Here is a 14,032-nt window from a genome sequence, read left to right as displayed (position 1 = left end):
TTCTGAAAGACCATCTTACCCTGTCTTGGCAGAGTACAGTGGTCGCTTTCCTTGTGTCCCGCTTGTCCAGGAAGGACAGCATTGCATTCGTACTGCCAGCTGTCAAGGCAAGGGCAGTTCTTTGCCGAGTAGGCCATTTTGTGCCAAGAAGACAAACTTCCAAATGGAAATGTCTTAGAAGCCCAACATTCTCTCGGGATCAAATTGGTGCAGCCAGGAGCAATTGTGTCTCATGTCAACAGAATTCTAAGTTATTTAAATGCCATATTCTCTAGGTCTATGAAGTGTTTGAAGATTACCTATCTATCTGAAATATATCTATGTATACCTAGAAGACTTAACTAATTATTAATCTATTTTTAATTATCCATTACAATTTTAAATGAGTTACATAAACATAATACCTCAAACAAGAATAGAAATATATATATATATATACATACATATATATATACAGTATAACAAAATTAACTTCATGTTTGTATCAATAAACTAAAATTTATACCAATGTAAAACATTTTAAACATAAACTAAAATCTATACCAATGTAAAACATTTTAAACAAGTTGTTCTTTAAAAGTAGGTTCATTAATCTACCCTTTTATCTTATCATCTCTATATCCTCTTATATATCTATATCATATCCCCTTTTCTTTTTTAGAAAGAGATCACATTTATAATCAACTTGTTTTAAATAAAAATATTGGTTTTTCTCTGTCCCACACCAGAGGGCTCTTCTGATTTGGGACACAAGAATCTCTTAACCATTTTTTTAAAAAGCAATATGTCTGGGTTTAGACAGGGAGTGAGCCAATTCCACCTCTAAAGCCAGCTTGGTATATTTGGGAATTTGGGCGTAGCATCTCTTACTACTTCCTGCTGGAGGGGGGCTCTGTATCTTATGGGGATGCAAAGAAAATTTTAGGCCTATGGGGTAGTCCGTGAGGCTGTATTGTGTGAACCAGTTGCCTTGAAACCACTTTGGATGTTGGATCATCTAGGCCATGGTGTCATCAGAGACTTTTCAGGGGGTCTTGGCTGGTGAAACCTGATGTATCTTAATCTGGAACAAATCCATAGCCTCTGGCTTTTTGTGGAAACAAAAGCAGAACCTCTTTTCCAAGGCAACATATCCTTAAATCCAAATTTTGAAGTCAAGGTACCTTTAAAATATACATTTTGGCATAACTCAACAACTTTTGCAATCAAATGTTTTTTTTCAGTTACGAATATCAAAGACAACATAATCCAGATTCTCTGTGTGGTAGCCATCTTTACGTGGCTTATTTTTTATATTACCTTGAGCCTATTGCTTTAAACTGCACCATTCTAAGACTGAAATGGTGGTGTGGCTGCTGGCTCCGCCCACTTCAGCTTCCCAACATGGCGGTGGTATGTTTTCCACCAGCTCTGGGAGCCATCAATTCTCAGAAATAGTGGGTCTATGCTTCTTATCAAAGCAGGGTGTAGCCCAGAAACCTCTTAAAAAAAAATACTAGTAAAGACTAAATCTACCACACAGCTTAATGTGCCGCTGGCAGACGCCTCATTCCCGCCATACTGCTGGTCAAACGCACACGCCAGGAACCCGCCAGTGTTCAAACCTGCATTTTGCGGAGTCTAGCTGCCGTATGAGACAAGAAGCAGGAACCTGTTTTTGGCTCTGTTTAGAATTGGTTATTAAATATTCTCAGGTTTAAGGTGGAAACTCGAGCTGTTGGGTGCCATTTGTTGCTGGAGAGCTTCTCTCCAGGTTCCATTAAGCCCTGCAGTCCCACAATCCACATATAAAATAATCACTCAGACATTTATATTACTTTTAAACTGTATGGCTGTGGCAGGCTTCTTGCTAACTGTTCTTATATCTTTAATTAACCCATTTCTATAAATCTATACCTAGCCACATGGCTGGTGGCTTACCGGCGTCTTTACATGTTGCTTCTCCTCGAGCTGGCTGCAGTGTCTCCCTCCTTCTTCCTGTTTCCCCAATTCTCCTCTCTCTTTGTCCCGCCTATACTTCCTGCCTGGTCACTGACCATCAGTGTTTTATTTATATAGAGTGATAGCAGGGCTGGTGAGATGGCCCAGTGGCTAGAGAGACTGGCCATTGAGACTGACAACCTAAATTTGATCCCCAGGACTCATATGATGGAAGGAGAGAAAAGACTCCCAAAGGTTGTTCTCACGTCCATGTGCATGTCTTGGCACATGAGCACATGTGTACACACAAATAAATCCACATAATAAAGAAGTTAAACTGTTTGTGTGGGTTCACATCTGGACACAGCAGAGTCAGCCCGAAAAACTCAAAAGAGAAAATGTTGAAGGCAGCAAAAGAAGAATGATCAGTAGGAGTAACATCTGACTTCTTATTATGGAGGCGGGAAGGCGATGGAATGTCGTATTCATTCAGAGTGCTGACAGGTTGTGAACTCAGAATTTTACAACCAGCCAAACTATCTGCTTTAGTTTCCACTTCGGTTGCTGTGATAAAATACCTGGCCAAAAATCAACAAGGGGTAAAGGGCTTATTCTGCTTCTGCTTCATCATTCAAGGTACAGTCCACCATGGTGTGGAAGTTAAGGAATTTGAAGCAGTTGGTCACATCACATCCTCAACCGAGAAAGTCGAGAGGGATGACATCCTGGTGCTTCTCAGCTTCCCTGAACCACTTACACGGTACCAGATGCCACACTGGGGGTGCGGCCACCCACAGTGGGTGGGGCTCCTCACTTGAAGGAATGAAATAAAAATAATCCTACACAAGCCTGCTCAGGGGTCATCTTCCAGATGATTCTAGACTCGCACATTTCTGTTGAAAAGGAAGGAGAAATGAAGACCTTTCCAGATAAAGATTGAGACACTTCAGTCTCAGAAAGGGAAGAACTTGAGATGGTCCCTAGGATCCACACAGAGAAACAAGCAACAGTCATTACCTGGGTGGTTCTAGAAGACGCCATGTCAACCAGGTGTGCAATTCCTGCGCTCCGAAAGGCTCAGGAAGGAGGATGCCTATGAGTTTGAGGTCAGCCTGGGCTACACAGGGAGTTTAAGGCCAACCTAACCTATTCATAACAACAATAGCAACAACAACAATAAACAGCATAAACACACACATTTAAATTATTTTCTTCTCCTAGATGATTTTATTTATTTTTAGTTGGTTTTTTTGTACGGGGAATTGAACCCAGAGCCTTGTTCATGCTAGGCAAGTGCTCTACCACTGAGCTATAATGCTCCCCCCCAAGTCCTCTTAACCAATTTGAAATGAGAGAGTCATGGAACAATAATTGTACGAGGGAGTTAATAGGCTCACTATTATGGCTTGAATCTAAAATGTTCCCTAGAGGCCATGTGCTAAAGGCTCGGTTGCCCCTAAATGGTAAAAATCTGAAAACCTTCTCCCTGAGATCCAAGAATCAGGCAATGTCCTGGCTCTTGCAACTTCTTTTAAAATTTTGCTGGATGTTCTAAGAAACAGAATAAAAGAAATCCAGATTGCAAAACAAGAATAAAACTGACATTCTTTACAAATGGTGTAGGAAATGCTAAAGAACACACATGCACACACACATACAAACGCATACACAGACTGATAGACATGTACACATACGCACAAACACATACAGACAAATACACAGACATAAACACAAACATATACATTCAGACAAAGACATGCACACACATCCAAGCAAACATACTCACATAGACACAGACACACAGAGACATATAAACATAGACATGCATACACACACACACACACACACACAAACACACAAATACAAACATAAACATACAGACAGAGACATGCACACAAACAAACATACATACAAACATTTACACACAGACACATGCACACACCCATGTGTGGGTACACACAGATATACACATGCATGCATGTACACATGCAATTAATAAGTAGACATGACAAGGTTGTGGGATGCCAGACAGTCTTAGTTACTTCTCTTATTGTGACAAAATACTTACAGAAGCAACTTAAAGGGGAGGAAAAAGGATTTATTTATTATTTATTTATTTGTTTATTTATTATTTATTTATTTACTTTTTGATTTTTTGAGACGACAGGGTTTCTCTGTGTAGTTTTGGTGCCTGTTCTGGATTTCACGCTGTAGACCAGGCTGGCCTTGAACTAACAGAGATCCGCTTGGCTCTGCCTCCTGAGTTCTGGGATTAAAGGTATGTGCCACTGCTGCCTGGCTGAAAAAGGATTTGTTTTGCTGTATAATTTTATAACAATGGGGAGGGGTGGTGGGGCAGAATTCATAGCTTGGCACCCAAGAAGCAGGGAAAGAGGGATGCTGGCACTTGGCTGGGTTCTTCCATGCCCCCTTTATTCCACTGGGCCCCCCAACCCATGAGATAGTGCCACCCATATTCTGGGTGGGTCTTCTCTCTGGAAGTGCCCCTCCCCCATCTCTTACATGACTGTGAATCCAGCCAAGGTCACGATCAAGACTGACTACCATCAAGATTAAACATCAAGTCATGAAAAGCATGTATTTCTGCTTATAATGAACAATCTGAGAAGAACCCAGCACCCTCCCATAATAGCATCAAAAAGGATAAAATACCAGAAAAGAAACTCATCCAAAGAAGTCAAGAACTGCCCACTGGAAACTATAAAACCTCTCGGAAGATGTCAGTGAAGGTGAGCTTGGACACACGCCTCCACTGTCCAGTGCGATCGACTGGGAACGTATCAGACATTTAAATGGAAGAGCTAACCCTAAGAAAATAAAGCTTCCAGAAGACAGCAGAGCGGGAAATCCGGGCGACATGGTGTTGACAGAGATCTCTTAGATGATACCAAACGCACAGCCTGTAAAGGGGAAGCAGCAGGCAATCTGGACTCATCAAAAATGAAAAACTTCTATGTTTAAAACAAAATCATTAAGGAGCTGAAAAGGCAGACAATAGATTTGGGGAAAAATTGAAAACAACAACAACAACAGGCTATTCAAAAGAAATAGAAAGTGAAGGGCTTTAGGAGACAGGCAGAGTCACCATGCGGCTGTGGAGGCTAGGCACGAGGAAGGTGGACATCCCATCTCAACTTAACCTTTCCGACAGTTTGCTTCAGGAACAATTTTCTGAGTCTGGGGACTCAGCATGACTGCAGAATCAAGGTGCTGCTGGGAGATTGTGGCTAGAATTGAACCCCACAAATGACAACCATGACTCCTGTAATGCCACACCCTGTGAGCTCATTCAGCAGCAGTGCATACCAAGTGCCTGGTGGCTTCTTGTGCATATTCAGTATTCAAGGAGTTATTTATCACCAATCACTAACCGCTTACCGAGACGCCCAAAGCAAAGCTAAGGTACGAGCCCTTCCATTTTAACTCTTGGATCATTATGTGAAGGAAAACAAGAATTTCCGAGTGTTAGCCAATGGAACAATTATTTTAAAGGTCAAAGGTAATGTGACGGGAAAAGCTGAAAGTCCCCGAGGGCCAGAATTTGATTTCACGGCTGTGCTTTAGTCCAAATGTGCACCTTGCTGGGAGGCCGGGGAGGTGGCTAACACAGCCACAGCATGTTTTATTCATGTGTTCATTTCCACCCCCGCAGTCATCTTCGTTATTTAGTATTAGCTAGGCAGAATAATAAGTTTAAGTGTGACACTTTTACACCAGCATGGGGTGTTCTTTAACTGTATTTACCTCCCATTGCTGTCTCTGCTTCCTCCTCCCTACCGGGCCTTCTGCGTCCAGGTCCAGCCCCTACCCCCAGAAAAGATATTTGTCTTCCTGAGCCTGGCTCAGTTCCCCTGACATAGCAAGCTCTGGTTCCATCCATTTTCCTGCAAAGGATGTGGTTTCCTTTTCCTTTAAGGTTGACTATAACTCAGTGTGTGTCTCTACCACATCTTCTTTACCCGTCCATGCTTTGATGGGTACCTCGGCTGGATCTACTCCGAGACTATTGTCAACAGTGCCATAGTAAACATAGGTGACCTTTGGGTGTGTATGCAGGAATAGAAGAGCTGGGTTATGTAGAGTTGTCGTTCAAGATGCACCTTGTTGTGGTTTCATTTGTACTCTCCTAATGGAGATCAGTTTGAATTCTTTCCATCTCATTGTTTCCATGAATGAACTTATTTCCATTATGTCAAAGACCTTGCTAAATCTCCAGTCTCCAGGAGGTCTGAGACAGTTCTGTTGTGACTTGTAGCGTTTGCTAGTGGATAAGCTGTTCCTAGGAAACGAGGGGATGGCCAAGCCACAGGGCTCAGAGGCTCAGACAAACCGGTGAGTGTTTCACCCTTCCGGCAAGTGCTCTGGGGAGTACATGGGAAGACCTGTAACCACATGTTGGGTCTTCTTCACAGGGCTGATGAGGGGACCGTCTAGGGTCAGAGATTCCCAGGTAAAATAGGACTGACTGAACTCTGTGAGAGTAGCCAGGAGTGGCCTCAAAACTCAGAGGGAGAAGTCCAGCTGAGCACCTGGCCCTGGCTCCGGAAGTCCTCATCCCTGTCCAGTTAGCAAGGTGGGGCCTCTCTGCAAGAGTCTGAAAGAACAGTTGCATTCCACTCTGTGCGCGGGGAGCTCTGTCTTAGCCCACATAGGCAGCTGTCATGGAACATCACAACCTGGGCACCCCGATTCTTCAAGCAAGTGGATTCTGAAAGTCTGGGGCCAGGGGCCAGTGCAGGCGGGCTCTGGTGAGGACCCGCTTCCAGCAAGTAGGTAGCATCTTCTTGCTGGGTTTTCACAAGGGGGAAAGGAACTTGGAGTTCTTTGTGTACTTTTTGATAAGGATACTAGTCATGATGGAGTACCTTCCAAGAGATGCACTCCCAATGGCCCTTGCCTTCAGGGAGAGTTTTGGGCAGCACACAGTGTTGGATGTAAAACAGCTGCCTTTTGTGTGATAGAGACAGAGGCACATAGAAAGATGGTTTGATGGAGGGAGAGGAAGGAGGAAGGGAGGGGATGGAGCGAGGGAGGGAGGGGGGAGAGAGGGAGGAAGGGAGGGGATAGAGTGAGGGAGGGAGGGGATGGAGTGAGGGAGGGAGGGAGGGAGGGTGATACTCTTCATCAACTTACTGCTAATCAATCACCTTGTCGGGAAACTTGCCTTCCTTGCCCTCAGGGGGAAGCAGTAACTTGTTGACACTGGATGGACCATGGGCCCCACCTGCGTGGGTGTGGTGGCTGAGGAGCCAGGGGCATTCCACAGGCCCTGAGACTGCCCTTTGTTCTACCTGGGTGTTAGAGACGCCCTGGGGCTTGGCCCTGGGGATGGGCAGTAGGTCTCCTGCTCTCTCTTTTCCTGATTGTCTGCACACACTTACACACTGCCTTCTGCCCTTCTCCCTTGACACACTTACTCTCTGTTACTGTGTGTCCCTCCGTCTAGGCGCCTGTCTCTCACTCTTTCTCAGTCTCTCTTTGTCTCTTTATTTCCCTCCTGCCTCGATCTCTGTCTTGGTCTCGGCCTCAGTCCCTCTTGACTCCCTCAGTTTCCGGGCCTCCACTGTCTTTGATCCTGTCTCCCTCCATCTTTCCTAAGTGCTGTGAGCACTGATAAGAGGGCTACACTGTTCTGCCACGGTGGGTGAGCAGGTGACCATAGGGCAGGGCACTGGTGCCATCCAGGGTCCCTGGGCCTTTGTATCTTCTCCTACCCTAAACGAGGGTGGATTTGCAATTTCAAATTGCCTTCCTTCAGCTCTCTTCTGGCCCACGGCCACCAGCCAAGCTGGGAGCCCTGGCTCACTCCTTGAGTGCAGACTCTCCCGTAGGCCAGCTTGTCAGTAGGTTCGGCCTGTTCCAACCCTGTTCCCTCCCAATGCTCCCCATATTGCGTTCTGGGTCTGTCAGAAGAGGAGCAGCCCCTCGGGAGCGCTCTCTCAAGGCCTGCAGCTGGGTGGATGGGGCCCACCCACATAGCGGAGGGTCATCAGCTTGCTGAGTGAAATGTTCATTTTTAATCTAAAACATGCTGGCTCAGCAACATCCGGGCCAGTGTCTAACTGAACATCTGGGTGCCACAGCTGGCCAAAGCACATGTACTTGACGATCACAGGCATGGTTTGGGATACTGTTAAAGTGGAAGTCTTTGTTTAAGAGGCAGGTGGCCACAGGCTCAGTGTCCTTGCGTACCTACCTGGGAACCAATGAGAATGGAAGCCGCTTCTCCCAACCATGAAGCCACAGCTGGCTTTTGAGGAGGCTCAGAGTTGCTTCAGGTATGGCGGTCTTCCTGGAGAATCTCCCGGGTCCCAGAGCTTCAGCGTGAAGACGTCGGGCATGGAGATTAGAAACTGCCCAGCGCAAGGTCTGCCCTCTTGCTTTTTTTACACCTGGGCCTAAGGACCAGGGGCTGGTTGTTTTTGGAGATACAGAATCTGGAGACAGGCTCAGCTTCCGCTGTTACCAGAGGAACAGTGACTCTGACCCTTCCGGGACTGCTCAGGACAGACCCTTGTGTTCTGGTTCTTTCTCAGGTCAGGCCCACCAGCCCCCGTTCTCAGTCAGGTTGTCCTTGCTTTCCCCTCTGTCCGCTTTATGCCGTCTGCCATGAATATGTATGCCCTGCCTGGGCAAAGCTGCCTGTGGAGGGGTGTCTGGGTGTGAAGGACCAACTGCAATTGTAGGACCAACACACAGACACAGATACACCAGATACACTAGACTGTATCCCCCTCCCTGAGGCAAACACACATAGCTCATGAGCATGACATAGATATACATACACACAGACAGACACAGACACACACACTACATCACTACATATGCACATAAGGCAGAGATCACACACACACAACATACATACACAACACATAGACACACACACAGACAGACACAGACACACACTACATCACTACATATACACATAAGACAGAGATCACACACACACACACAACATACATACACAACACATAGACACACACAGACAGACACAGACACACACACTACATCACTACATATGCACATAAGACATAGATCTCTCTCTCACACACACACACGTAGGACGTACATGCACAACACACAGACACATGCAGTCTGTTTGCTTGCTTTCCTGTTTCTCCTTGGTTCTAGCTCAAGAGGTGGTCGGTGAAGGTGTGCTTATTGCCCTCGGGGCAACTGCAGTACCATCCGGAGCACCTGTGACTTTGGTGTCGGGCGGATTGCAGTGGTTCTGCGTGCCTCCACAACTGTGGCATCAGAAATTTAAAATCCTGGCTTGCCAGGCATCCCACTTTCACTTAACGCATTAAGAACGAAGCACACGTACCAACCACAATATCTCTCTTTGAAATCATAAGGACTTTATTTTGGCACAAAGGAGCTTTATTTTCTTAGTCACATCCTTGCACGTCCCAGGATAAGGATCCAGACACGAATCCACAGCCAATAATAGACACGGTGGCACTAAGTTCCCAGAGCATGGGGGACATCCTTAGTGTTTATTCAACCGAGACAGGACAGGGCGGGTAGTGGACACAGCTGTGGGGCAGCTGGCTCCCCCAGGATGCTTGATAGGTCTCTGAGCGACAAGGAGTGTGCTGGAAAGAAATACAAACCAATAGGATTAAAAATGTTTGTTTTTGGACTCAGCCTTCTTAAAGATGTTGAGGAGTCAATGAGATTTTATTTATATACCCACTTATATTTAGTATAAAAAGTGAATTTTAAAGGATCATTTTATTTCTTAAGACAAGGTGTTGGAATGTATCCCAGGCTGGCCCCCAACTCACAGCATTGCCCCTGCCTCAGCTTTTCCTGGGATTATAGACGTGCTCCAGTTTAAACTGAGAAGTTTTATAAACAGGAAAGAGCAGCGTGCTGGTTCTCAAATGGAGACACTACAGAGCTCCACCAGGGTGAAGGTGGAAACCCAGAGGCAAGGGAGTCCTCGGGACGGTGATGAGAATGTCTCTGCTGTCTCTGTCTTCTGAGTCCTCGGGACGGTGATGAGAATGTCTCTGCTGTCTCTGTCTTCTGAGTCCTCGGGACAGTGATGAGAATGTCTCTGCTGTCTCTGTCTTCTGAAAGTCTGGGGCACTGCAAGAGTTCCTGGGGACCTTGGGGTCAAAGAAGGGCTCTTGAAACAATAGCGGAGTGATGCGGAAGGACTGTCCAGGTGGGGACATCATAGACCGGAAGCATGAGGTGGCCTTGAGGGTGAAGTCTCAGGTAGAGAAATAGGACTTGTCCTATGGGGTGTGTGAAGTCCAGGCTGGAGGAGTGAAGAAGGAAGGGGAAGAGATCTAAAACCAGCGGCAGGAGAGCTGCTGGGGTGCTGAGGAGCTGCTGGGGTGGTGGGGAGCTGCTGTGGGTGGTGGGGAGCTGCTGGGGTGGTGGGGAGCTGCTGGGGATGGTGGGGAGCTGCTGGGGGTGCTGAAGGAGCTGCTGGGGGTAGTGGGGAGCTGCTGGAGGGCTATGGGGAGCTACTGAGGATGGTGGGGAGCTGCTGGGGGTGGTGGGGAGCTGCTGGGGGTGGTGTGGAGCTGCTGGGTTGGTGGGGAGCTGCTGGGGGTAGTGGGGAGCTGCTGGGTGTGTTGGGGAGCTGCTGGGGTTGCTGAGGAGTTGCTGGGGGTGCTGGGGAGCTGCTGGGGGTGCTAGGGAGCTCCTGAAGGCAGCCACACCAGCATGTTCCCTAACCTCTGCAGTGGCCAGCTGTCGATACACCCCACAAGGACTGTGCTCAGCTGGTGAGCTTGGACACTCTGCTCCCCTCTAGGGGTGGCTGTTCACTGGACTCTGGCTTCCAGAAAACAAGACCAACATTCTTTCATGGGGAGAGGACCCATCCTCCTTGCCCCAGGAATCCAGAGCACCACCTGCCTGTATCTTCCTATGAATGGCTTCAGCTCTCCCTCAGGATGACCGTCACATGTGTGGCTGGTGACCTGCTCATCTCCCAGAAACTCCCAACAGAAAGAAACCTGTGTGTGGGGGAAGGGCTTGAGAAGGGACCAGGACTCCCAGCCAGTTCCTCTTCTCTCCGTCCTTCCTCCTCTGGGAGGGCTGAACTGCCAGCTCCTCCCACCACTGATGGCTGGCTTTGGGTCATGGTGGCCTTGCTTGCTCCTGTACGCAGGGACAAAAGCAAAGGTTGTTGTCCAGATGTCCATGGGTGCGTCTGATGGACACACGTCCTGACATTTCCTAGAAAAATCCCAGTAAATAAGAACAGTGGAGACCATTATATACATGACTGATTCCTTGGAGCAAATGCTGTCCTGCTTAGAACCTTGTTGAGAAATGTTGTCCTGCTTAGAACCGTGTTGAGAAATGAGATCCACCCTGCAGGGTGTGGGAAAAGGTTTGGCTTCTCTCTATGAACCACATCTATTGTTCTGCTCCCGAGGATTCTTCCTTCACTCCTGTTCCTTCCAGGCTGGGGCTCCTTCCTGGCTCCAACAGGAGGACCCAGCGGGTGTCTAGGAGTGGAGGGGAAGGAGGCCTGGGGCACCAGAGCAAGGAAAGGACTTTTAGGGATGAGGTCCTGGCATTGGACAGCCAGTCAAGGTAAGAAAGAAGGGGCATCTGCAGATATCCTGGACCTGACTGCATTACACCAAACTGTCCCAGTTACTGAGCGTGTTTAGTTCGTTTATCCGTCCAACAAATGGGGCAGTATTCGGACTCCAGTGGCTGTGGCAGAATGTAGAGAATAGAGGGACACCCGTGAGAGCGTACAGAGTGGGGCTCTGCCACAAGCATCCTGCTGTAGCATCCGTGTATCTGTGCTCAGTATCCCAGGCCTGGACTGAGCATCTAGGTTCAGCATGTCCGATTGAGCATCCCTATGTGGGATAAAGAGCACTCCAGATCTAAACCCCCCAATAGAGCATCATACCTATTGATTATGTGGACCAACAGAGCGTCTGCGAGACCTGGCCTTCTGGCCTGTCCTCTGCCGCCCCCTGCCGGCCATGCGCCATACTACTGGCTCTCAGCTCTCCTCAAGGGAGCTGAGGGTGTAGCGCCCTGAAACTCAAAGGGCATTGTTAAAGTTTCATTCTGTTGCTGTGATAAAGTGCCTGACCAAAGCAACTTGGGGAGGAAAGGTTTTATCTGGCTTACGTTTCCAGGTCACAGTCCAACACTAAGTCAGGGCAGGACCTGAAGCACAGACCATGGAGGACCGCTGCCTGCTTAGGGATGGTGCCACCCACAGTGGTCTAGGCTCTCGAACATCAGTCATCAGTTCTGCGGTTCTCAAGTGACTCTAGGTTGTGCCAAGTTGACAACGTACACTAGCCAACACAGACAGTTTTTCTTCGAGAGGGCGGCGCTTCCGTGGAGTGAACTAGATAGATGGTCTCACAGATTTCTCAAGTGTGATTCCCCTACCATCTATGGCACTTCTTGTTGCTTGGTCGAGGAGTCCAGAGGTCAGAGCTGGAAGGGTCCAGCAACCATGGAGGACCCACATTCCCCTGCCCACATCCTCATATAGGAGACACAGGCCACAGAAAAGCTTGGTAATATTTAGGGAGAGCTGGGGTGCGAGGTGAGTACATGGAACCTGCCTCTCTTGACTCTTAACCCATGACCTTCCCCATTACCCTGAATCCTTAAGGAGTTTCTGGGGCAGCCTGGTGCTTCCTCTAGAAACTCTAGACAGGGACCATGAGCTTTTCTGTCCCCGTGAACTCAGCTATGAGCCTCCTCTTATTAAGGTTGCTCTGAACTCTTTAGGCCACCACAAACACAGAGCCTGGAGCTGAGGTAAGCAGCCTTGGAGGAGAGTGGGGTCGAGTGATTCCAGCACCTTCTCTCCTAACGGAGTGTTTTGGTTTGTCAATTTGGGTACTGGGCCTTTCCGAAGTTCTCAGGGGCTTGAAACCTTGACTCAGTCTTAGAGGGTTTCTTCTGTACTTCTCCCCACCACCCCAGAAGTGACCAGGCTGGGTCCAAGTGCATGAACTCTGGCCAAAATTCAGAGGCTCTAGAAGGCAAGACATGCAATGATTGGCAGTCGACGGCTGTGTCCCCCAGAGCAGAAGAGGAGGGAAGAAATGGCTGGAGAATGCTTCATCCACCGGAGAACACGGCCTTCACATTTCAGGCAGAGTGGAGGCGGTGGACCACTGGAGAGCTGGACTCTAGGTACAGGCCATCAGGAGGGAGCTGTGATCTGCGGCCAGGTGACATGGGCTTCCGTCCTGGTGAACCATGGGAGGTGAACAGTGGCATTGAAGAAAGAAAGCAGGTGACATGGGCCAGCACAGGCCTATGCAGGCATTCTGGGGGCAGGGGTAAAGGCAAGAAGAGGGCTGCCATGGTGGGGGGTGACAGTGCCTCAGGGCTACCAGGATTGGCACCTGGCGGTGGTCCCAGTTCAGGGAGCGAGGAGGAAGGCGCCTCTGGTAAAACCCCTGTATTGTCGGGACCTCTGACTCCTGTGCTCACAGCAGCAGGATGCAGCTGTGATTAACTGCTCCCTTCCTAGAACAAAGAGGACAACTGAGGCACACAGAGGGAGGGACAAGGAGAGATCAAGCTGCGTTTCACCTCTAGTGGCATGACTTCTCTCTGGGAAGGAATGGCCACTGCCAGGGAAGTAACGGAGAGGGCACAAAGAACAGCTCCAGAGCCCATGAGCTGGCCAGACAGATCCGCGCAGCGCAGGGCTCCTGTGCCTGGCAGGGCCAAGAGTTCAAGACAAGAGCAGAGCCCAGACCTTGACTGTGATCGCTTGAGTTATTTTTGCTTTAATTTGCATATTCGTACACCTGCATAGATGGCATGTCAATTGAAGACATAGATGGTCTTGTAGCGCCTCCTCCTCTCTCTTCCCCGTTTTGATCCCAGGATAACTCATGTCACCGGCATCATGGATGTCCCTTTCAATCTTTCTACTCACTCTTCTCTAGTGTCTGACTCCCCCAACCCCAGCTGTCCCTGGAAGAAATCCCTGTCCACCCTGGGTTCCCCGACTCCTCACTCTTGAACACGGCAGTGGTTGACCACGCCTCTTCCCGTTACTGGGTGTTCATTTTGCTCCCGGAGTTTGACTGATGAGCAATGTGCCTTTATCTGCTGT

The sequence above is a fragment of the Peromyscus leucopus genome, chromosome 10, assembly GCF_004664715.2.
Source record: "Peromyscus leucopus breed LL Stock chromosome 10, UCI_PerLeu_2.1, whole genome shotgun sequence".
NCBI classification, from domain to species: Eukaryota; Metazoa; Chordata; class Mammalia; order Rodentia; family Cricetidae; genus Peromyscus; species Peromyscus leucopus.
The sequence above is the reverse complement of the archived record's forward strand: the minus strand, read 5'-3'. Positions refer to the sequence as shown.